Source organism: Hemicordylus capensis, chromosome 2 (assembly GCF_027244095.1).
Source record: "Hemicordylus capensis ecotype Gifberg chromosome 2, rHemCap1.1.pri, whole genome shotgun sequence".
NCBI classification, from domain to species: Eukaryota; Metazoa; Chordata; class Lepidosauria; order Squamata; family Cordylidae; genus Hemicordylus; species Hemicordylus capensis.
This window is the reverse complement of record NC_069658.1, coordinates 268429179-268452181: the sequence shown is the minus strand read 5'-3', so window position 1 is coordinate 268452181 and position 23003 is coordinate 268429179. Positions and strand designations below refer to the sequence as shown.

Here is a 23003-nt window from a genome sequence, read left to right as displayed (position 1 = left end):
ACTGTATTGCCCTACAGTGTGTCCCTAAGGATCTTGCAGCCCTCAGGGAAGTAATTTCAGGAGTCACACTGGGCTTCAGAAGGAAGAGGAGATTGATGAAAATTGCCCTTCCCCAGCAGCTCATGTTGTGTGTCTGCTGTACCAGTGCTGTTAAACCTGGATGTCTGCCAGTATGTTTTTAATGATGAAAATGTATGAATGAGCTGTTTTTTCAAATCACACAATATAATTTGGTTATGGACAGCTTGTTCATATATTTTCATTATTAAAAACATACTGATGTTGCATTGCACAGGATTCCACCCCACCCCCCCAGTCCTCAGGGAATTGTGCAGTTCTTGCTCAACAAAAGGTGGGAGGGATGAAAGCAGCAGACTGTAAACAGTTAATTTTATCATTTTAAAAGAGTGAGAGAAATTGGTTTTATTTTTGGCTTGTTATAATTATAAAAAATGGTAAAGTGTGCCATCAAGTCTGTTTCAACTCCTGGTGCCCACAGAGCCCTGTTGTTTCCTTTGGTAGAATACAGGAGAGGTTTACTATTGCCTCCTCCCACGCAGTATGAGATGATTCCTTTCAGCATCTTCCTGTATCACTGCTGCTCAATATAGTACCAGCAGGGATTCAAACCGGCAACCTTCTGCTTGTTAGTCAAGCATTTCCCCGCTGCACCACTTATAATTATACTTGTACTTAAAAGTATTGGTTTTGTTTAGTTCATTTTGTTGGCCTTAGGGTATACCTAGAAAATCCAGTGTCACAGATTAGTTGGTTGTGATAAGCTTGAGGACCCAAGACAGATGAACTCAAGACTTGTGTCTCAGCTGCATTCAAAGCAAGGAAATTCGGGACCAGTTCTGTTGTAAGATTTAGCATGCACAGCGCTCTGTTTCCAAGGCTGCTATATTAGAAGCTCATCCTAGGTCCCTGCACATAGTTGCACAACTGTGTGTGCACTGTGTATGCAAGCAAAAATATTTGCATACCAGGTAGAAATCAGATATTTTTATTTTTATTTTAATAGTGTTAGGATGCTGCTGTCTGCAAAACATTTTGCTCTGAAAGATGGGAGATTCTGCAGTGCATGATGAGATCATGGCCACGCAGATTATCTTCCAATAAATAGAGTGAAAATGTAAGGAAAACTAGTTTCCTGAAGATAGAAAGTTTGAGGTCTTCTGGCCTAGTGCACTGTGGTTAGTGGCAGTGCTGTGTGAATACTGGATCTTCACCTGTAGTCCACCCTTGTATTATTGCACCTTGTGTGTTGCACATTTCAGTTTTATATTGGGAGTGCACTTTTGCCCCATGATTGCTGCTTCTTTTTTTAACTTGTTAATTTAATGATGAGAGAATATGCACATTTTCCTAAATGTGTAATGCCATGCTTGGTTTTCCTTCAGAAAGACCTGCTCTCTGGGCTTCCTGCCAAACTGTTGATCTGACTTTAATTCAAAATGTCTCCTTAGTATAGTGCCTACCAGGATCTCTGGAACCAAAGATGCTTTGATTGCTGTCTAGGGAACAAGTACAATTTGCTCCTAGCTGGCCAATATTTCTTGGGCTCTCTGTACTGAAGAAGGTCCAGATGCTAATCCCATCTGTTGTGTCCAGTGGGAAAGTAAGTTGCTATCAATACCCTGGAAGGCTTAAAAGAAGCATTGTGCTGTTCTTATGAAATCCAGTGTTGGTTTCTTAATGAAGTACTTGGTTAAAATGCAGGTTGCATTTTCATATTGAAAGTGCATTAAAGCATTCCCATAAACGCGTGGTGCATTGTCTTACCAGCAAGAGCCTTCAAGAAAAGTTCAATTCTTTTTATAGTTCTCTAAAGATCAAGGAACTCTAGTTCAAACTTATAGTCATGGTATATCTTCTTAAAAATTTTATTTGTATAGCTGAAACACAAAATAATGCTGGTACCAGCCTTCCCTTGAGTGTTCTGAGAACCTTATCTGTGGGAGCAGACAGCTTAATGTTGAATCATTATCCCTTGAGAAAAAGATGTTAAGTATAGACCTTGTGAAACTAATATTTAATGTCAATTTTCCTACACTCATTTTCTTTGAAAGATTTCTGCAGTATTCTAGCAGACCTGGGTTAAATTCTTCTTTATGTTTAAGTATAGAGGGAGTGACACATTGTGGCTTTCTCTTGATGTTCCCTCTCCATTGTAATGCAGCAATAAATGGTAGCTCTGATGGTACATTTCGCAGGGCGTTTGATGATGTGTTATCTGTGCTTGCATTGTTGGATGAGACTGCTACATGAATGCTGCCAGTCATTTTGTTGCCTTTAAAAATGTGTATTCACTTTGACAGGAAATATTTTCCTGTGATTCAGGTTTGATTTAATTGTACAGGAGGCCCTCATTATTTGCGGGGGTTCTGTTCTTGCCTACAGTCGCAAATACAGAAGCTGCAAATAATGAAGCCTTAACTCTGTTGGAATTTGGGGGTTAAGTTCCTGCCCACGCCCACTCACAAATGACAAAAATCACAAAGAATGTGGGAGGGAAACAGAAATAAAAATAATGCAGCACAGTACTTTACTTTCCAGCAATGCCCCGCCTTCCAAATCGGCCGATTATAAAAATAAATTTAAAAAAATTTTCACAGGCTTTTTTTTTTTTTTTGTAAACACAAGCCACAAAATGGCTCTGTGCTGCATCTGGACAGGAAATGCCATCAGAAGTGACACTGGAAGTAACTTCCGAAACCGTGGATAGGTGAAAATTGCCAATTTTTAATACGGCAGATAATGAAACTGGGTCTCTAAGACCGTACCATGGATATGTGAAACCGTGTTTGCCTAGATGGTAGATAACGAGGGCTACCTGTATTCATTTTTCATCTCCGTCCTTCTACTCCCCGCCCCCCTTCTCCTTTACCAGCATCATTAAAAATCTGACTTTAACTATTTATGGTGCTGGAATCCCTGAGATACATTGCCTTTTATTATGAAACGCTTCACTTGCCTCATTTTGTGTTATAGGAATACTGATGTTTGGAAAATATAATAGGGACTCATCTCATGTTTTGCTGCAGCTATCGGCAAACAGATGCATCAAAGTGTTTTTCTTCTTCACTATAAACATCCAGGTGCTCATGTTATATAGCTGTCCTGCCTATCCAGACAAGCGAGATTCTCTTTCCTTCATTCTTCCCCCACTAAAATAGACCCACATCTATCAAATGCAAGAAGTTTCATTCCCGGCCAAAACTTTCTTTTGCTTGTACACTGTACAGGTAGAGGCTCTCTTTAAGAAAGAGAGATATATCTGACAGCCTGTGGAGTACCTTTCTTAGGGCTGCTTTAAAGGTAAAGTGTGCTGTCAAGTCGGTGGCTTCTCCTGGTGGCCACAGAGCCCTGTGGTTGTCTTTGGTAGAATACAAGAGAGGTTTACCATTGCCATCTCTCATGCAGTATAAGATGATGCCTTTCAGCATCTTCCTGTATCACTGCTGCCCGATATAGATGTTTCCCATAGTCTGTGAAACATACCAGCAGGTATTCGAACTGGCAACCTCTGGCTTGCTAGTCAAGTCATTTCTCCGCTGTGCCATTAGGTGGCTAGGGCTGCTTTAGTGCGTCTTAAAGGCTGCTGTGGAATTTCTTTCTCCTGGATACTCACCAAAGGCTGAACATGAACATTTTTAGGAGGTACAAGACCTTTTTATTTGGGCTGGCTTTTGGTAGCCAAGATTGGGCAAGTTGTGATGATGCCTGAGGAAACATTTACTTCTGCATTTGGACTGGTTTTTAGTTAGTGGATTTAAGTTTTGTGTTTTATCTACTGAGTAGCCCATTAGTTGCCATTTTAATTACTGTGAGTCAAGGAAAGACTTGCAGCAGTTGAGGCACTATTCTGCTACACAAGTAGAATAGATTAGGGGTGTGCACAGACTGTTTGCGGTGGTTCAATCCAAATTCGGACTAAACTGCCATTCCACGAACTGGTTTGGTCAGAGGAACCGGCTGAGCCAGTTGAACTGACTAACCAGCTCAAACCATTTTGGAGCGGTTCGTGATTAAACCGCTTGAACAGGCCTGGTTCACAGTGGAGCAGTTTGACTGTGAACCAGTTTTTTCACACCCCTAGAATAAATGTCCAATGGACAAGTGGAGACAGCCGATAACATGCCCAAGAAGTGCCTGGTTGGGGGCGGAGGGGACCCTGCAAGAAATGATAAACACTAGAGCAGCATTGTGTTCCTGGCAACCAAGGAACCATTGGTAATTCCACTCTTGTCTACATTGCTTAGCAGTCTAGGGAAATACCTTTGCACTTCTCACCTGAGCCTCCCAGAGCATACATAGCAAAACTGGCTCAACAATGCCACTGCTGGGAATGGGGTTGGATCCCAGTGCTAGATTAAGGGTTCAAATTATCTCAACAGAGGCTCAGGTTTTTATCTGGTTTTAACTGGATACTTACATAAAAACCTCTAAACCTGCCCTGAACTTCAGCAATAGGACAAGCTAGAAACTTAAGTAAACAAACAAAACATTCCTAGTTCTGATTTGCTCCAAGTTAATTACGTTATCAAGCCTCGGGGGAGGAAATAAAGCATTATTAATAGCTGTAAAGGTCTAATCAAAGTTTTCTGTTACTTTTAGGCATTTCTTATGCTCCCAGTTTAATTTCTGATATATGTATAAATCCTAATTAAATCATGACCTCTGCTCACCAGATGGATTAGACTCCCTTTAATAATCTTATTTATTACAATATGTCATAGGAAATTAAAAAGTCAGCTCTGATTAATTGGTGTATTCTAGAACTCCTTCAAGACATCCAAAATATTTCAGAACAGTTTGCCTTCCAGCCTAGGGGCCTCCTGATGTTCAGATAACTAATGAATGTCTGTCTGTCTCTCAGTTCATAGTGTGTGGGTGAGTTACTGTAAAAGTTTTCCTACTTGACTCCTGCTCCGCAGAACTCAAAAAATCACATTTTAGAAAATGTTGGGAGCAAAAAGGCACAATAATTGAATATCTCTTTTCATTTCAGTGAGGTTTACTCAAGTTATTAGTACATTGCACCTAGTCATAGGGCTGAAAGAGAACTTGCATATTATTAAAAGAACAGGACTGCTTAAAGTAAAACCACTTCTCCAGGATGGTCACCCAGTCTTCCTCTTGTGTGTAGTTTGCATTTGAACAGAGCTGTGTAGTAAAAACTGTCCTTATACTATACCACTTTGAGCTGCTCTGGGAGCAGGTGTTGCATGCTTGAATGTTCCCCTGTGGTGAGGAGAGTACTAATGTATTAAGAAAACAGATTCTGTCTGGACATCAGCCTGGCATGTTGTTTTTCTATGTGCATGGATTCTCTTTCCACATGCAAGCATTCAGCCACACATTGTTCATCAGCAGTCTGAATGATGCAGTTCAGGCATAGTTTTCCATTGAGGCCTACTGAAAGTGTAACCTGAGTGTAACATTTTGAGAAAAGATTCTGTAGCATCCCTGAGCACATTCTGCTTGCTCCCCTCAGAAGCTTCTATGCCATTTGCTGCAATGGCACTCTTGGATGGGGGTGTGCATGAACCAAACTGTGGGTTGTTGAACAGGTTTGGTCGAATCCACCGGCTGGACTGGTCGGGTCGATGAACCAGCTTTTTTATTCTGTTACAGAAAGACTTTTTAACGTACCTAAATATGGCTCAGCTGGCCTTTCTAAATGACTGCAGCTGTTGTGCATTATCTCATCATGGGCAAAAGTGCTGGTGTACAAAGGTCCATCTATAAACCTTCTGTCAAGGATGCAGTTGTCACAGTCCCTGCCCTCAGCAGTTACTCACCATCTAATCCGGTGGGGGAGCAGGGGCATATAGAAGAGGCAACCCCAGACCCTGATACCATGCTAGAGCCTGGGCCTGCCAGCCAGGTGATCCCAAAGATGTTAGAACTCACTGAGCCGGAGCCTGCCTGACAAACTAGTCCCTTCCATCCCAAGTACCTTGCACTCCTCCAAGCCTTCACAGCTTGTGTCACGAGGGACATGATCAAGTGGAGGAAGAATGTAAGATATCAGGCCAGAGGACCACCCTTTTGCTCACCACACAAAACTGCAGAACCTAGGAAGGGAATCTGAACATTTCCACCTCTGAAGTTACTCACTTGGAGCTGTCTAGGGTACTGCAACTATGGCTTACCCCACCTATTGCACTGGTGGTTTCTTGCTTACAAGAAGCATAAATATGACAGTAGTCCATTGCGACTAACCAGTACCAAAATGTACCAAAACTAATCATTAATACTTGTTTGAAGTTGTTCAGAAAAGTTACTTTATCTCCTCATTATCATTGGTAGATCATTATGATTATATTCCAAGCATGGGTTACTCACTTTGCATTCATATTAGCATGTTGTAAAAAGTCTGGATGGACTTGATTACGACAGCAATGAATGCACCACTGAGAGACCTTAAAGGCCAAGTTGAAGACAGATCATCCTGGAGAGAATCTATCTATGTGGCTGCTAAAAGTCGACACCGATTTGATGGCACTTAATCAGTCAATCAATGAAAAAGTGTGTGCCATTTTTTTAATGATAGCACATACTTTTTTGTGGGGCATTTTCCCCTTGCTTCCCCCTCCTCCCCTGCATACAGATGGAAGTCTGATGTGGAGTGGCTCCCACTTTTTTCATTCTGTGCTATAGCTGATTTGATCAACCAGCAAGGATTTCTTCAAGGCCATCCATCATTCCCCACAGCAGCTGAGCTTAAGTCTTCTAATTTGCTGCTACCAGCCGCTGGTCATGCAAAAATCCCATCATAAATAACGAATACACAACTTGCTCAAATGAGCTTTCTGTCACTTTTGCAGAAGTTTCAGTAGAGATAGAAGCTGGTTGTTAAGTTTGGTGGCTTGGGCTGGGACATACTGACTACAATGTAGAGCCTTGTGGATCTTCAGGGCTTCCTTTTGTTGACTGTGACAACTGGAGTCTGCAGAGTGGTGGGTCTTTCAAATATGCTGTATTGCATTTTGTCAGTGATATAGGCTTGGCTGGAAAACATTTGGACTAGCTTGGTGATCAAAAGGATTTTCAAACATTCCAAATGTTGTGTAACTAGAACCCAGGCAGCAGAGGAGGATGCCAATTGGTAATTGTGGCTGTAGCCATCTGTTGTAAGTAAAATCCCCAAGGTAGCACTCAGGTTTATGAGTTTTGTTATCTTTTGGAAACTGCACAACTAGTTTATTATGTGGAAAACATTTGGGCAAGAAGGAGAATTGAGTGGGATTGATGATCCACTTGGGTGGATCTAGGGTACATGCAGATTCTGAGTTTTCTTTGTCTTGGAGGTTGAACAAAAATGAACTTGTTCATGTCTGCTGAAACATTACTCTTGAGGCCAGTCATCTGTCATCATCTCATCTGTCTTGATCTCAGTTTCAATGTCCTGATTTTGTTGGGGAAATGGTGGAAAATAAGTTGTACAGGGATCTTCAAACACCGGTTACTGCGGCAACTTAAACATAGATGGTGAAATAAAAATGCATGTAAATATTTCAGCAATAACTAAAAGTACAAAACCAAACATTTTATCCTTAGTCTATTTTTAACCATTAAACCACTTGAGAAACTTTACAGATGTATTTAATATGATACATTATTAGACTGACATGATCCTGTGCTAGAACTTCTGAAATGAGGCAAGCCTTTACAGGAGTGGGGAATGGGAGTCTATTCTGTCTTTTGGTTTGTCTAGTAGAGTCAGAGCAGATTTCATTTCATGAATGCATTTGGGCCAGAAACAGTTTGTTCACTGCCCATTTATTTATTTATTTATTTAAAATATTTATACCCCGCCCCTCCAATACACTACTGCTCAGGGCGGCTCACAACAATAAAATAGATACAATATACAATAAAAGTAATAAAATTAACCAAATTAAGTAAACAAGTTAAAAGTCAGGTTAAACCAAAATCCGTATTTAATTTCAAATTAAGTTATTTTAAAAGCTAAAAATCGAGAATGATAAAGACTAAAAACCAAAAACCTACCAGATATAACCAAAGATGGAGCATTAAAAAGCCTCTTTAAAAAGATGTGTTTTTAGTTGTTGTTTTAAAAACACTGAAGGAGGGAGCATGGTGAAGGTCTCCAGGAAGGGCATTCCAAAGCTGAGGGGCCACAACTGAAAAGGCCCTGTCTCTCGTCCCCGCCAACTGGATCTTTGTTAGTAGCGGGGCCATGAGCAGGGCCTGAGACAGCATCATTCCTGTGTTGTATAGTATGGATGAAACTTGCTGCAGAAAGTAGTTTGGATTATAAGGCTCTTGACACCAGTTTTGGGGATGACTCTGTTAGTGTCAGCTAGCAGTTTGGCAAGGACTTCAGCTAGACAATCATTGTATGACCCTGCCTCAAAGTTTTATTGCTCCGCCTTAATATCTTACCCACAAACACACACACCTCACTGAGGCAGTGGGCAAATTACGTTTCTGGCCATACATTGTTCCACCCATGTGTTAGCATATATAGTATGAAAATTATAACAGAGCCATCATACTGGGTATGTGTAGGTGATCTAAGTTGCCACTTTCCTCTGTCAGATGTGACCACTTGGATCAGTTTCACCTATACTCCAATCCCTTTCCTGCTCTCCTAGATCAGGATGAGGGCAGATAATGCTTGCTAAAAACAAGTTTATGCCTACAGTGGTAGATGTGATAGATAGCTTTGCTAGCTGAGCAAAGAGATACCTTTTAAAGTGGTGATTCTCTTATATTTAGCAGGGGGAGAGCAACTGGCCCTGTCCAACCCCAGCACAGCATCCTTCCAATGACTGTTGCTGGTATCTGCCTTTTCTTTTTAGATTGTGAGCCCTTTGGGGACAGGAGACCATCTTACTTATAAATTAACTATTTTTCTATGTAAACCACTTTGAGAATTTTGGTTGAAGAGCAGTATATAAATATCAGCAGTAGTAGTAGTAGTAGTAGTAGTAGATGGGAGGAGCAATTTGATCCAAAATCTGTTGTTGGGAGAGAAGAAGCTGCATCTTTAATGGCAGTGTCACAGGAAGACATCTGAAGGGTGGGACTCTTAACACCTCAATGTGTCTGTTCAGTATAGTTTTGAGAAGATGCATGGCAGAAGATAGAGGCCAGTGCAAGTAGATTTTACTGTTCTCCTGGAGTGAAGCCCATCAAATGGGGGTACTATTGCACTCTTTCATAGGCCAGGATAGACCAGAGGGAACTGCTCTTCCCTCCAGGCCACCTAGATAATTGCTGGTGTCATGAATTGATGGTGTCATGATCCTTGCCCTGAGTAGAAATTCGGAGTCTGATCCTGAGAAAGTGAGACCAGAACTAGGCCCAGTCCCAAACCCTTACACTGGGCCAGAATCCAGTGGAATTGGAACCCCCAGAGAGGGTGTTCTGGAGCCCGGACCCTGCAAAGAGTTGGCCCGTCCCAGATCTTTACACTCTTCAGTATCTGCCCACCTGTGCTGACAACAGGCTAGGCAAGATTTATTTTATTTATTGTTAAATTTATACCTCGCCTTTCATTAAGAAAATCCCAAGGTAACTCACAATAAAATTTAAAAACATGATTATAAAAAAGATTCATTAAAATATTGAGCTAAAAATATAAAAACAAATCTGATTTAAAAAAAATTAAATTAAAACATTAACATAAAAAACCAGTACAAAATACAAGAAGCAGCAGTGGAGACAATCATATACAAGCCTGGGTAAAAAGCCACAATTTGACATACTTTCTAAAAACTGTGATGAAGACTGAGGAGTGGATACCCACCGGGAGAGCATTCCAGATTCTGGGGGCTGCAACAGAGAAGGCCCTGTCCCAAGTGCACGACAACCTAGCCTCGCTCATTGTCGGCACCCGGAGCAGAGCCCCCTCAGATGACCTTGTCAAGTGGGCAGCAACCCTTGTGAGCAGGTGGTCCCTCATGTACCCTGGGCCTAAACCGTTAAGGGCTTTAAAGGTCAAAACCAGCACCTTGAATTAGACCCGAAAATGAACTGGCAGCCAGTGCGACTCTTTCAGAATGGGTGTGATGAGCTCCCACTGGGCAGCTCCCGATAAAACCCTAGCTGCCACGTTTTGCACTAGCTGCAGTTTCCAGATATTCTTCAAGGGCAGCCCTACATAGAGCATGTTACAGTAATCCACCTGTGACGTGACTAAGGCATGGGTTACTGTGACCAGATCTGCCTTCTCGAGAAAGGGATGCTGCTGACGCACTAGCCAAAGCCGTGCAAAGGCACCCCTGGCCACCACCTCCACCTGAGCTTCCAAAAGCAGAGCCTGGTCCAGTAGTACCCCCAAGCTGCATACTTGCTCCTTCAAGGGGAGTGCAACCCCATCCAGAACCAGTAAAATCTCATCCCAATTGGCTCTCCTACTGACCAACAGTACCTCCGTCTTATCCAGATTCAATTTCAGTTTATTAGCCCACATCCAACCCATCACGGCCTCCAGCCCCCAATTCAGGACATTCACTGCCTCCCTAGGATCAGGTGACAAGGAGAGATAGAGCTGAGTGTCATCTGCATATTGCTGACAACTCAGTCCAGATCCCCGGATGACCTCTCCCAGCGGGTTCATGTAGATGTTAAACAGCATGGGGGACAAGACCGAACCCTGCGGGACCCCACAGGCCAATGGCCACGGGGCCGAGCAGTAGTTCCCCAGCACCACCTTCTGGACCCTCCCCCCAAGAAAGGACTGGAACCACTGCAACGCAGTACCTCCGATTCCCATACTTGAGAGGTGACCCAGAAGGATACCATGGTCGATGGTATCGAATGCCACCGAGAGGTCCAGCAGAACTAACAGGGATGCACTCCCCCTATCTAGTTCCCGGTGTAGGTCATCCACTAGAGCGACCAAGGCAGTCTTAGTCTCATATCTGGGGCAGAAGCCAGATTGAAAAGGGTCCAGATAATCCATATCATCCAAGACTCTCTACAACTGGGACGCCACCACATGCTCTATCACCTTGCCCAAAAAGGGCAGTTTAGAGACCAGTCTATAGTTGTCCAGGTTGGAGGGATCAAGGGACAGCTTTTTTAATCATGGAATACCACAGCCTCCTTGAGGCACAATGGCATCCTGCCCTCCCTTAATGAGGCATTAATAATCACCTCCAACCATCCACCTGTCCCCTCCCTGGCAGCTTTTATTAGACATGAAGGGCAAGGGTCAACTCAAGAGCACACCATGTCGCCCGCACACTGCCCAGGATCTTGTCCACATCCTCAGGCCGCACCACCTGAAAAGAATCCAACACAGTGGGACCAGATGGGACCAGAGGCACGTCTGCCGGAACTGCCAAAACTCTGGAGTCCAAATCGGCACGGATGCAAGCGACTTTATCTGCAAAGTGACACACAAACAGATCACAGCGGGCGGTAGATGATTCCTCCCCCATTACCTGGGGGGATGTGTGCAGCAATGTCTTTGCTACACGGAACAGCTCCTCCAGTCTGCACTGAGCAGATGCAATGGAGGCGGAGAAAAGACATTTCTTGTAAAGAGGAATATCAGTTTCCAGGCCAGAAAGCTGTCCCTTTTTAAGGCTTCCACTCCCCAGACAGAGAGGTGGCACCCAGGAGGGTTAGTCTTTGCTCAGAGCAATTTAAGTGCTGAGTTTACCTCTTACTGCTGACAGAGCAACTTGTGTTTCAGAGCTATCAGTCGTGCTGCAACCCAGCTCACCTTGCCTCACCTGGTCTTGTGGGTTCTCCTCTGTGGAGTAGGACAGGGCAGATGTTCTGTGCTAGGACAACTGGTGGCAAGGTAACCAGGTGAGTTGCACACACCTTAGGCAGCCCCACTTTGGGAACAGGTTTCTAGGTATCCCACACACCAGCTAAGCTTGTCCTTGTCCACAGCTGGGCATGAATTGGTCACTGCCTGATCGTACGAAGCTATCCTTTTGCTACACGGTTTCATGATTTTGCATGTAGGTTGTGAACTGAGTGGGGGCGGTGGGATTGGAATATATGTTATAGACACTTTTCCCTCTCCAATTCCTAAGAGTTAGAAACTAATGTTAAATAATTCTGCATCTTTCTAATGCCTCAATCTAGAGGGTATGCCTAGACTGTATTACATCTGTTGTATCGGTCCATATTAAACTATGTTTAATTTTATGCTGGATTTTTGATTTAATTTGAAATGCAACTTTCAGACTAATGTATATACTCGAGTATAAACCGATCCGAATATAAGCCGAGGTACCTAATTTTACCGAAGAAACGAAAAAACTGATTGACTCGAGTATAAGCCTAGGGTGGGAAATGCAGCAGCTACTGGTGAGTTTCAATAATCAAAATAAATGCCAATAAAATTACATTAATTGAGACATCAGTGGGGTATATTGTGACCAGTATGTACGGTACTTTATTACAGGGGGACATTTTAGCACGGACAGATAGATGACTCGAGTATAAGCCGAGGCTGATTTTTTCAGCACATTTTGGGTGCTGAAAAATTCGGCTTATACTCGAGTATATACGGTATTTAAGTAACAACCAGAAGCTATATACTAAGGTGAATATATTTTCAGAGTGGGCAAGTGAGTTCCTGATTTAACAGGTGATGCCATTAGTCTGTGCAGTTTATCTCCAAATGAACAGCCATCTGCCAGGCCATGAGTATACTGCTGGCATGCTGGTCTACGTGCAGCTCTGAAATCAATTTCCTGTAAACTATTGTAAAAGACTTTCATTTAAACAGTGGCTCAACACGTGCATAGTTTGAATTGTAGATTTTTATCTAGATAGGATGGAAATGTAAGCAATAAGATCATAGGGAAAGGTTTATCTTGTTCTTTGGTTGTCAGCTGATGGGTCATGATTTGTGATGGATGCAGCAAACTGCCTTTGGCATGCTCTTTTATTTATTTTATGTTTACATTTATATCCTGCTTTTCCTCCAGAGAGGCACACATGGTTATGTTTATCCTCACAACAACCCTGTGAGGTAGGATAGACTGAGAGATAAATGACTGGCCCAGAGTCACCCAGTGAATTCCATAGCTGAATGGGGACTTAACTCAGGTCTCTCATTCTAGCATAACACTAACCACTACACCATAATGGCTCTCCTTGTTTTCTTCTTGATTTTTGTGTTCTTTGCTTGGGGGCACTTGGAAACAAACTCAAAACTTTTTGAATATTTGCCAGGGATTGCAAAAAGCAAATGATTTTTTTTAAAAAAAGGTTCAGTGCACAGTCCATTGTGTTGGAGAGACATTTTTCAAATGTTTTCAAAGTTTCTCCCTCCAGAGAAAGGCGTTGAAGATAATTTGTAAAAATTAAAGTACTTGGGACTTTAGGACTCCTAAAGTTCTGGAACTCTTAGGACTCTTACATGTGTTCTGGATTGTCTCAGGAGTTTCTGAAATAACAACTACTCAGAATTCATTGTGAACAAAGATTTTCTTTCTGATAGAGAAATTTATTTGTCTTGTTTTCTCTCAAGTAATTAAATTAATTTTAAACAGTGTTAGACATACTGTTGTCTTGACAGTCCTACAATCGGGTCTTCACAGCCTGTTTCCAGATATAGTTCAACAGCAAAAATTTAGATTTTCCAGCTCAGTTTTTGAGCCTCACAAATTAGAAGCCAAAGAGAAGCATTTAGCTCCATTGATTTTTAAGCATCTTCTCATTTGAATCACTTGCAGTATTGGAGCCATCATCAGCCTGGAGAAAACTGCTTAAAGAAGTGCAGTATAGCAGGGAGAGTAGCCGGTTTTACTCTTCTCCCTCATGCTAACTGAGCATAGAAGCACCTTTTTGAAGTGGTGATTCTTTTTATTTAGCAGGGGGAGAGCAACTGGCCCTATCCATCCCCAGCACAGCATCCCTCCGGTGGCTGTTGCCGGTGGCTGTCTCCTGTTTCTTTTTTAGATTGTGAGCCTTTTGGGGACAGGGAGCCATTTTGTTTCTTTGTTTGCTTATATCTATATAAACGGCTTTGGAAACTTTTGTTGAAAAGCTGTATATAAATATCTTTCATATTCGTGTGCTCAGTTTTGTTTAAAAAGTTCATTGCCCCTCCTTTTCTATGTAAGTGTACAAATGGTTGCCCACACGTCCACTTTGGCCCTTAGTCCCTCTCTATATGCTACTTACTGTCCTTAGGGGATGGGGGGGGGAGTTTGTGTGTTTGAGTGAGCATGACCTGTTTATTTTATTTATAACATTTATATCCCACTTTTCGTCCACTTTGGAACCCAAAGTAGTGTGTATGGGGTTCTCAAACAGGCACTGATTAGACCAGGGTCTATTTAGCTTCAGCAAAGGGGGTGTATCATGTGCTCTCTGCTTTAGGCCATCACCTGGAATCTTACTGGTTCCTGTTATCACCCCCTGCTTCCCTGGTATCTTAAGTAGCTCACATCTGTTGCCTGCATAATAGCTGAGCCCTATGATTCCATGTAGATGTATTATACAGTAGGAGCTTCAGAAGGCAGAATACCCCCAAATCATCTGTCACCTTGCTGGTGAGAGTGATGGCGCACTCTCTGACTCATTGTTGTTCTGTAATATGATGCTATTGGTACTAGCATTACAGAACAGCTGTAAATATTACTGATACAATATATGTAATGTGCTTCAAACATGTAGGAAAACTGCTGTATAGATATTATGGTTATTTATGTGTTAGTCAAAAACTTCTATCTGACCCCTCAGAATTCACCTTGGTTTCATGTTAGTATGACAAGTAGTGATGGGCGAACTCTCCTTAGCTTGATTTAGTATCAACTCAGTATTCATGAGCTTTCTCAGTGAGTGTTTGGAAAATGTTGGAGTGTTTTATGAGAGTTTTCCTCCAGCACAGAAGAACTGGTGCTGTTTTCCAAATCTGAATTGTCCTCAAATACTGGGATGAATGAGGACACAGGTGTCGTGGCCCAGCCTGTCACAGTCTCCACTCACGGCAGTGACTCTGAGTTGGAGTCACTGGCCCTGGCCCTGGAACTTGACACCAGACTAGAATCTGAGGAGGCAGGACTAGCACTAACCCCAGCCCTGAGTCTCATGTTCCACCACACTGTACCCTGAGAGAGCCCTGGAGCTGTACTCTCCCAAGAAGGCTCCCTCAGGGCCTGATAAAGTGGAGGAGGAGTGCCAGATTCCAGAAGGCTCCCCCTTTAAGGCCCATACTCTCAAGCAGGGAGGTGGAGTCCAGGAGAGTAATTTGAGCTCAGAGGTACTTAAAGGCTCAGTCTGCCTCTGGCTGGTGTTGAATCAGCTTGCTCCTCAGCCCTCTCCAATGGACTGCCAACTGTCTTTGGTTTGCTTCATCTCACAGGCAACTATGATAGAACAGGGTGCATTTCAAAAGGGCAAATTATGCATTACACACACGTTTGTAACACAGCCCTGATTTGTTATTTGACAATAGTGAGGTAATCTGCTGTGGAGACATAACAAGCAGCAGCACATGGACAAAGGCTAGTTTGAGCAGTTACTCTTTTATAACATTGAAAACTCTGGATACTAAGGGAGCAAAAAGAGATTACTGAAGAATTTTAGTTGCTGGACGCAGTCTGAAATGAAGAACCTGATGACTGAGTTGCTGGTGCTACTGTTGCCTGATCTTTATTTTTTGAGTGTTTATATGAATGAAATACAGATTTGCAGAATCTCCTTGCGACACCCACCTCTGCCCAAGGGAACGGCTTGATATCCTAGGGCCCTGGAACTCGCGTGGATTGATTTTCAATGTTAGTTTCTTGCTTCAGTGTAATTATTTATTTGCTTGGTAAGCTTACAGACAACACCCTTGCATCCACTTCCATCTCTGCCTCTGCCAGACCTCCACCTGGCCTTCCATAAAGGCCGTTAAAACAGATTTTGTGATAAGATGAGCCACAGCTTGTGCACTTTCTCTCTTCTCTTCTCTTTCATGTGTGAAGGGGGAGGTTGAACACTGTTGCTTCTAGTTTTGAATAATTGCATCAGAACTCAGGAACCTGTGGTTTATTCTGATGGTGGTTAGTTAATGATCCAGAATTTGAAATCATAGTTAGTTCTAGTTTTAACAAACTACAGTCAGAATAAACTAGTTTCCCAAGTCCCAGCATGGTGGCAAACCAAAGCTTCTTCAGAATCAGAAATTTCATTCTTACACCTTGCCATCCCCCCATGCACATGGGGGAAGGGGAACAACCAGCCTGAGGCTCACTGTGGCTCTTTCTGGTAATTCTAAGCCCTGGTTTAGTGTTGCATCTGAACTGGACCATTGTTCAACAATTTAGCACAGGTTACACCTTAGGCAGGTTCACACAATCAATCTTACGTTTGTTTGATGGGAATCTGAGCGTCTCAAAGCATGCATCCTACTGTGGAGCATGTTGTGTGAACCCAGCCATTACCATTAATCTTAGATTGGCACCATGTCAAACCGACATGAAACCAAAATTGGTAATCTTAGGCCTGAAGTTAGCTTGATTATCTTGGCTTCATGTCAGTTTGGTGCAATGCCAATTTGAGATTCCTGGTAATGGCTGGTTCAACACAACACATTCCATGGGAGCATATGTGCCTTGAGAGTCGCAGATTCTTGTCAAACTAACATGACATCAATTATGTGAACCCACCCATTATAATTTGTGCTATGTAAGGAAAACCCTGTTTGATTGTAAAATGAACTTGTAGAGAAGCTACTTTGCTAACTGGTACAGCAGGAAAGTGAAGGTTACTTGGATGCATCTAAAGAAATTTTTTAATAGCTTCTTGAAGAGAACTCTGTTATTAGGCTAAAAATAGTGGCCAAAGAAAATGATTTCCACTAGTTGCCATAGTAAGGTAGTGTAGATAGTACAGTTAAGTTTTAGGGAAGGGAAAGAAGGAGAGTATCTTTAAAAGCAAACAAGAGAAAAGGAGATTGGAAATATAGAAACTTGGGTATTAAGTGTCCTCTTTCCCCATGGTACAAAAATAGTATTGCGATGTTGCCTTCCAGGCTGCAAGAATGTGAAAGAATTGTCACTTGAGGCCAGTACAAGGGAATCAACCTACATACCTTGCTACGTGTTTTTGAACACTTTCTTCTTACTAACTCAGAGACTTTATTCATTTCTCTTCTCACCCCACCCTTGACTTAACTCTTTTAATCTTCCAAGTAAAACAATTAAAAGTGGAACTTCTTTCTCTGCAAGAGGAAATTGTTCTAATGGCAAGATGTGTAAAAGGAGTGCCTACCTTGTAGTAATCCCACCCCACCCCCGCCGCCAAAGAAGTCTCTTTAGTGAGAGATTGGAATGGATTCCACGTTGTTTCCCCTCATGTTTTATTCAAGGTTTCAAGGCCTTTGCAGAACCAAGCTTCGGTGAGTGGTTACTGCAGCAGGATCAGATCGGACAGATGGTAAGTCATATGTTGGGGTCCAAATGTCCTCCTCATGATGAGATTCTAAGCAGGCAATCCATATAAGGAGCAGGTTAGGGCACATTGGATGGTTCAGGAAATGCACATGGCAGGTGCAAAGCCATCAAGGAGCTACTTATATAGGCATATTAATCTGTAGTAGCAATTTAGGATCCTGGTTGCACAAACCAGGAGCCCTTATGGGGTGGCATAGTTATATGAGGACTGTTATTGCTTGCCAGTTGAACAATAGTTTAATTTTAATTAACCAGCTGCTGATTGTATCTGAGCGTTTAAAAAAACCACCATTGGCTATACACACAATAATAGTGTGAATTGGTTTTCATTGTGTATATGTTACAGTGAATATTGACATTCACGAGAAAGTTGGCAATTCCAGGCAAATTTTGTGAATGTCCAAAATCTGAGATAGTCAATGAATTTTGATAGCTGCCTAAATGCAATTGTCAGCTTTCACTCCTGTATGTTGAACAAGTGGGGAAATTGTTGGACATACACAACTCAATAAATGCTCATAGTCACAACATTAATTTACAAAAGTAATCAGGGGTTGTCATAGTTTATATGTTAATGCTGTCATTCACTAATTCCTGATGTTCATATACAACATCATATTATATATAATCTGTGAATATTGATATTAATTAGAATGTAAAATCCGATGTGCAATGTAAGACATTATCTATATCTATAGAAGAATTTGGGTTTTTTGTGCAAAATGAAGTCATACTTCTAAGTGATCTACCTGCCATTGAAATTAGCCAAATGCACTCCTTTTTTCACTGGAATATGCTGGAGGAAAGATTTAAATGATTTGGGGCGGGTATTTTAGAGAGGAAATTGTGAATATAATCAACAGATTTTAATTTTTATTCTCAACAACAAAATTTAACACTCAATCAGATCAGAAATTCAAAAACAACGTCCTGCCCAAGAGAAGTAGATCTATGATTCAAATTTACCATATATGGTAATTATTCAATTAAATAAAGTTTCAGGGTGAAATTCTACAAATGTCAAACTGTTCTTTTACTTCCCTTCTGCAAGCACATTAATAAAAGATTCTATTACATAGATTTTATTTCTCTATGAGTGTAATATATGCAAAATGACTTTGCCTGGTCAACGACAGGCATCAGCTACAAGTGTAGCATATAAGGCAGGCATTCCAGCAGACCTTCAGTCTGCTGGGTGTTTAATTCTGGGGTTTGTTTGACTCTGTGTGGCTATATTTAGTTTCCTGTCTGCTATCTCCTGCCGTTGTGGTGCATTTTTTAGAGTTGTATTTAAATTGTTTTGTTATACAGTGCCTTGGTGCCTCTGTATCAAGACAGAAAGGTAGGGTATAAGTGTTTTAAATAAATCTACACATGAACCCCATCACCAATATTGTTCAGCTTCATATACCTACCAGACTACAACAGACTTGGAAATGGCAGGGGGTAGATGATGTTGAGGCTTGTGTAGCCCCTGCTGCACCACTAAGATGTGCTGACTCCCAAGACCGACATTAAAAGTGGGATAGTGTTGTGAGACCAAACATCAAAGGAAGAAGCTTAGCTCCAAAAGCACCTGTGGGTGGTGGTGATGGAGGAGGAGGAATGGATGCTAACTTAATCCCCTTTGATCTAGATTTAGGCTGTGGGAGAGTACTTTCATACTCTGCCCGTCAGCTGCGTTGCCTCCACCCTCCCTAGACTGCCCATCAACTGCAAGACATTATATTCAGACTTCACAGCTGCCCCACCTTCTTCTTGAGCAGAGGCATGTATTCTCTTTTTAAGAAGAGGCTATAACTCAGTAGCAGGGTGTGTGCTTTATGGGCAGAAGATCCAAAGTTCAGTCACTGACATCTACAGGTAGGGCTGGGAAATATGCCTTTCTGAAACTGTTGAAAGCCACTTCCAGTCAATACTGACCTTATTTCAACTGGTAACTACTGCTTCAATACTAATATGTATATATTGCTTTTCAACAAAAATTTCCCAAAGTAGTTTACATAGAAAAAGAAATAAGGTGGTTTCCTGTCTCAAAAGAATTGACAATCTAAACTGGTTCTAGGTGGGCCAGTAGTCAGAAGAGGACATCTCATATGTTGACACCTAATGTGGGGACTTTAACCATTTTAACTCTATGCCATTTATTTAACTGTCAATTATGATGTTAAGAAAATTATTCCTGATATTTCAATAACCTCTAACCTCTTTCAGTTCCTGAGGCTAACCTCTAGCCTCTTGTCAAGTTTCTGGGATGTATCTCCTTCTATCAAACATTCCTTTGAGGGCGAGGGGGAACTCTATCATCATAGGGACTGCAGAGCCTGTTATTGGAACAAAAGAAGAGTGCTCCAATTCCATTTAGTGCCCGTAGAGCCTGAAGAGTGTTACTTTGAGCAAACAGCCACTTTGGAGGACTTTAAATACTGTTGCATGAGAGTTAAGAGCTGGCTCTCAGAAATAGATCTGAAGGGGGGGAAATCATCATTCACTAAAGAACTTCAAAATTCCTCTAGCTATTAGAAACTTCACTTATACAAAGATTTTGATATGTCAGCAAAGCTCAATTCTGTGACTAATTAATCTAAAAGTAGGTAAAAAGTAATATTGAGTAGGAACAAAAGTCACCCCTGTTAACTTGGCAAAGAGACACCTTTTAATGTAGTGATTCTCTTTATTGAGCAGGGGGAGAGCAACTGGCCCTATCCACCCCCCGCACAGTACCTCCAGTGACTTGCTGCTGTCTATCTTATGTTTCTTTTTAGATTGTGAGCCCTTTGGGGACAGGGATCCATCTTATTTATTTATTATTTTTCTGTGTAAACCGCCCTGAGCCCTTTTTGGAAGGGCGGTATAGAAATCGAATGAATGAATGAATGAAAATACTAGTCCAGTAGCCATTCTAGGGAGTAGTTCCCAGGGCTATCTGTCTATAATGGAACCTGTAGTCTGTAATGGAACCTGAGGTACATCTACCTCAATCAGGCCAGTTGAGGCAAACTCTACAATGTAAGCCTTTTCCTTACTGAGGAGAGGAGAGCTGGTCTTGTGGTAGCAAGCATGACTTGTCTCCTTAGCTAAGCAGGGTCTGGCCTGGTTGCATATGAATGGGAGACTAGAAGTGTGAGCACTGTAAGAGATTCCCCTCAAAGGATGGCATCTCCCTGGCATCTCCAAGATATGGCTGAGAGAGATTCCTGCCTGCAACCTTGGAGAAGCCGCTGCCAGTCTGTGAAGACAATACTGAGCTAGATAGACCAGTGGTCTGACTCAGTATATGGCAGCTTCATATGTTCCTGTTATTTAGGTTCAACCTCTGTATTTTTATCTTATCTGTTTTGCCATTATCATCTTGATTCTTTTCTTGTCTTGGCTATTAAGCTATTTTATTTATTTATATCTACATAGACCTCTTTGGGAAGTTTTGTTGAAAAGCTGTATATAAATATCAGTCGTATAAATATTAAGGTTTTACCTCTCTTTTAGGTAGCATAAGCATCTGCCTTACTGATTTATAACTTATGCAGTGTTGTAACTTTTCATGTGTTGCCTTTTATTGTAAGAAATAACCTACCAATCATCATCATCATCCATCATCATCATATTGTGAGTGGTATGCAAAATACGAATAAACTTCATTAAATTCTGTTCTCTTGACCTGATTTTGGTTAATTATATGCTGGGGAAGTGGCTGACTGGGCATTTGGAGGATTCACACTTGAATCTAGAATGTGAGAAATTTGTCAGAAACTTTGACAACAGTGGCTGTTCCCATGATCCCTGTCCTGGCATCCATTGGATTCCAGAACACCCAATGTATCCTTTCTCTGACATTAAAATACAAGTTGGTATGTTGAGAGAAATTTTACAAACTATTTTTGGTGTTTGTATGTAGAATATTGGTGTCTTGACTTAAGGGAATACTGGAGATGTGCAGTTTTAGCTTTCCTTATCTGCCTATTATTACTATAAAAATGAGGAAACCTTATCTATCTATCTATCTATCTTTCTATTTTCCAAATCTATATTGGGCCCATTTGCCATCTAACTCTTAAAGTTATTTATTTATTTATTTATTTATTTATTTATCAATCATATTTCTATACTGCCCAAAACTTGCATCTCTGGGTGGTTTACAATTAATAATCTCTTAAAATTTAATATCTTGCTAAATATTAAAACTTACTACTTTGTCTAGAATTTACTGAATGTTCTTCTCCTTCATCAACCTCATGCTTTTAAAGTTTGCCCTTCTCTACATTTCTAAAACCTTACCTCTTTCCCATTAATTTTCAAAGATAAATGGTAAGGAACTGAGATATGTTCAGTTGTTTTCTTCCATATCAGTAAACTCTAAGGCTTATGGTATGTTCCTTAAGATAATACTCAGTTGATTCATTGGGATGTGCTGAATGTTGTCTGACTTCATTTTCTCATGTATCCTGTGTCATTTTTAGATTCCCTTTTGACATTGTATTCACAAAGTATTAAAAAAAATCAGAGACAGTAGGCACCAAGCAGAAGTAGACAGTTTGCAACCTAGAGGCCCAGACTAACCCTTCATAGCTAAAATTCAAAGGGAGAGGAACCTTGTAGTTCCTTGAAGCTGTGCTCTCCTTTAGGTTCTCTCTTCCTCCCAAGAAAGAGATCCTTCTAGTCCATGGTTCTCAGCTTCGACCACTCATGACTGTACATACTGGTGTTGGCAAGTGAGTATAAAGGAAAGGAGAGGTAACTTGGCTCCTCACCTTGTGTTCTGCCCTAAGTTGTCAATTAAATTAGCTGACAGGCTAGCACTGGCATGAGCAGTCTTGTCACAAATTACTTGTGATTATCCCTACTGTGAATCTACCTTGTGAAGGATGTTATCTTAATTAACTCATGGGGGACCTCTTAAGCAGATTACTACAGTGGTTCATATGTGTGCCACTAATAAGCAGGACTGATTACTACTGCTGTTTAACCATTTGTTTAGCGCTGTCAACATGTAAGGTTCTTTTCCTAAGATGGAGTGATATCATCCATGCTAAGAAATCTTAAAATCAGTGTAAAATGGACAGTATTAAGACAAAGGGGGAAAAAGATAGTGATAAAGTAATAGCAAGGATAGGGGAGGAGAGGGTTAAATGGTGACAGAATGCTCACAAAGAGAGAGGCTATGTTGGACCACTTCTGGGACAGTGTAACGATTTGCAGTTTATTGGCTATCTCATTGGTGCCATTTTATTTCTGCTATTCTCCACCCTGTCATTTTAGCACCAAGTGACATGAAAACAAAACTGCAATCAAGACTGTTTGTCAGTGCTTTGGTGCGTAGGGGTGGAACATGAAGATCTGTAAAAAGAGGGCTTGGAAAAGAAATTGCAGTAAATGATATTTGCAAATGTGTGAACTCAATTTGGACATGTAATTACACAAGCGATCACCATTTGGAAAGGGTGAAAATTGTAATTGCATGCTTAGAACAGCAGCCCACGACCCCAAGCCCACTCAGCTTCTGGAAGTCTTTGTCTGCCGAAACAAACAGTAAATGCAACTTCTGTACCCAATTAAATGCATGTTTGTCTTTCTGTAATGAAGACATTCTTGCATAGAGAAGCAGTT

General features: G+C 41.5%; 1 protein-coding gene across 14 annotated transcripts in view; it reads left to right on the top strand.

The window, feature by feature from the left end:
* The window catches only part of CFAP20DC (CFAP20 domain containing), a 268470-nt gene that overhangs the window by 48632 nt on the left and 196835 nt on the right, over nucleotides 1-23003 (top strand). The gene's annotated exons all lie outside the window — the stretch shown is intronic.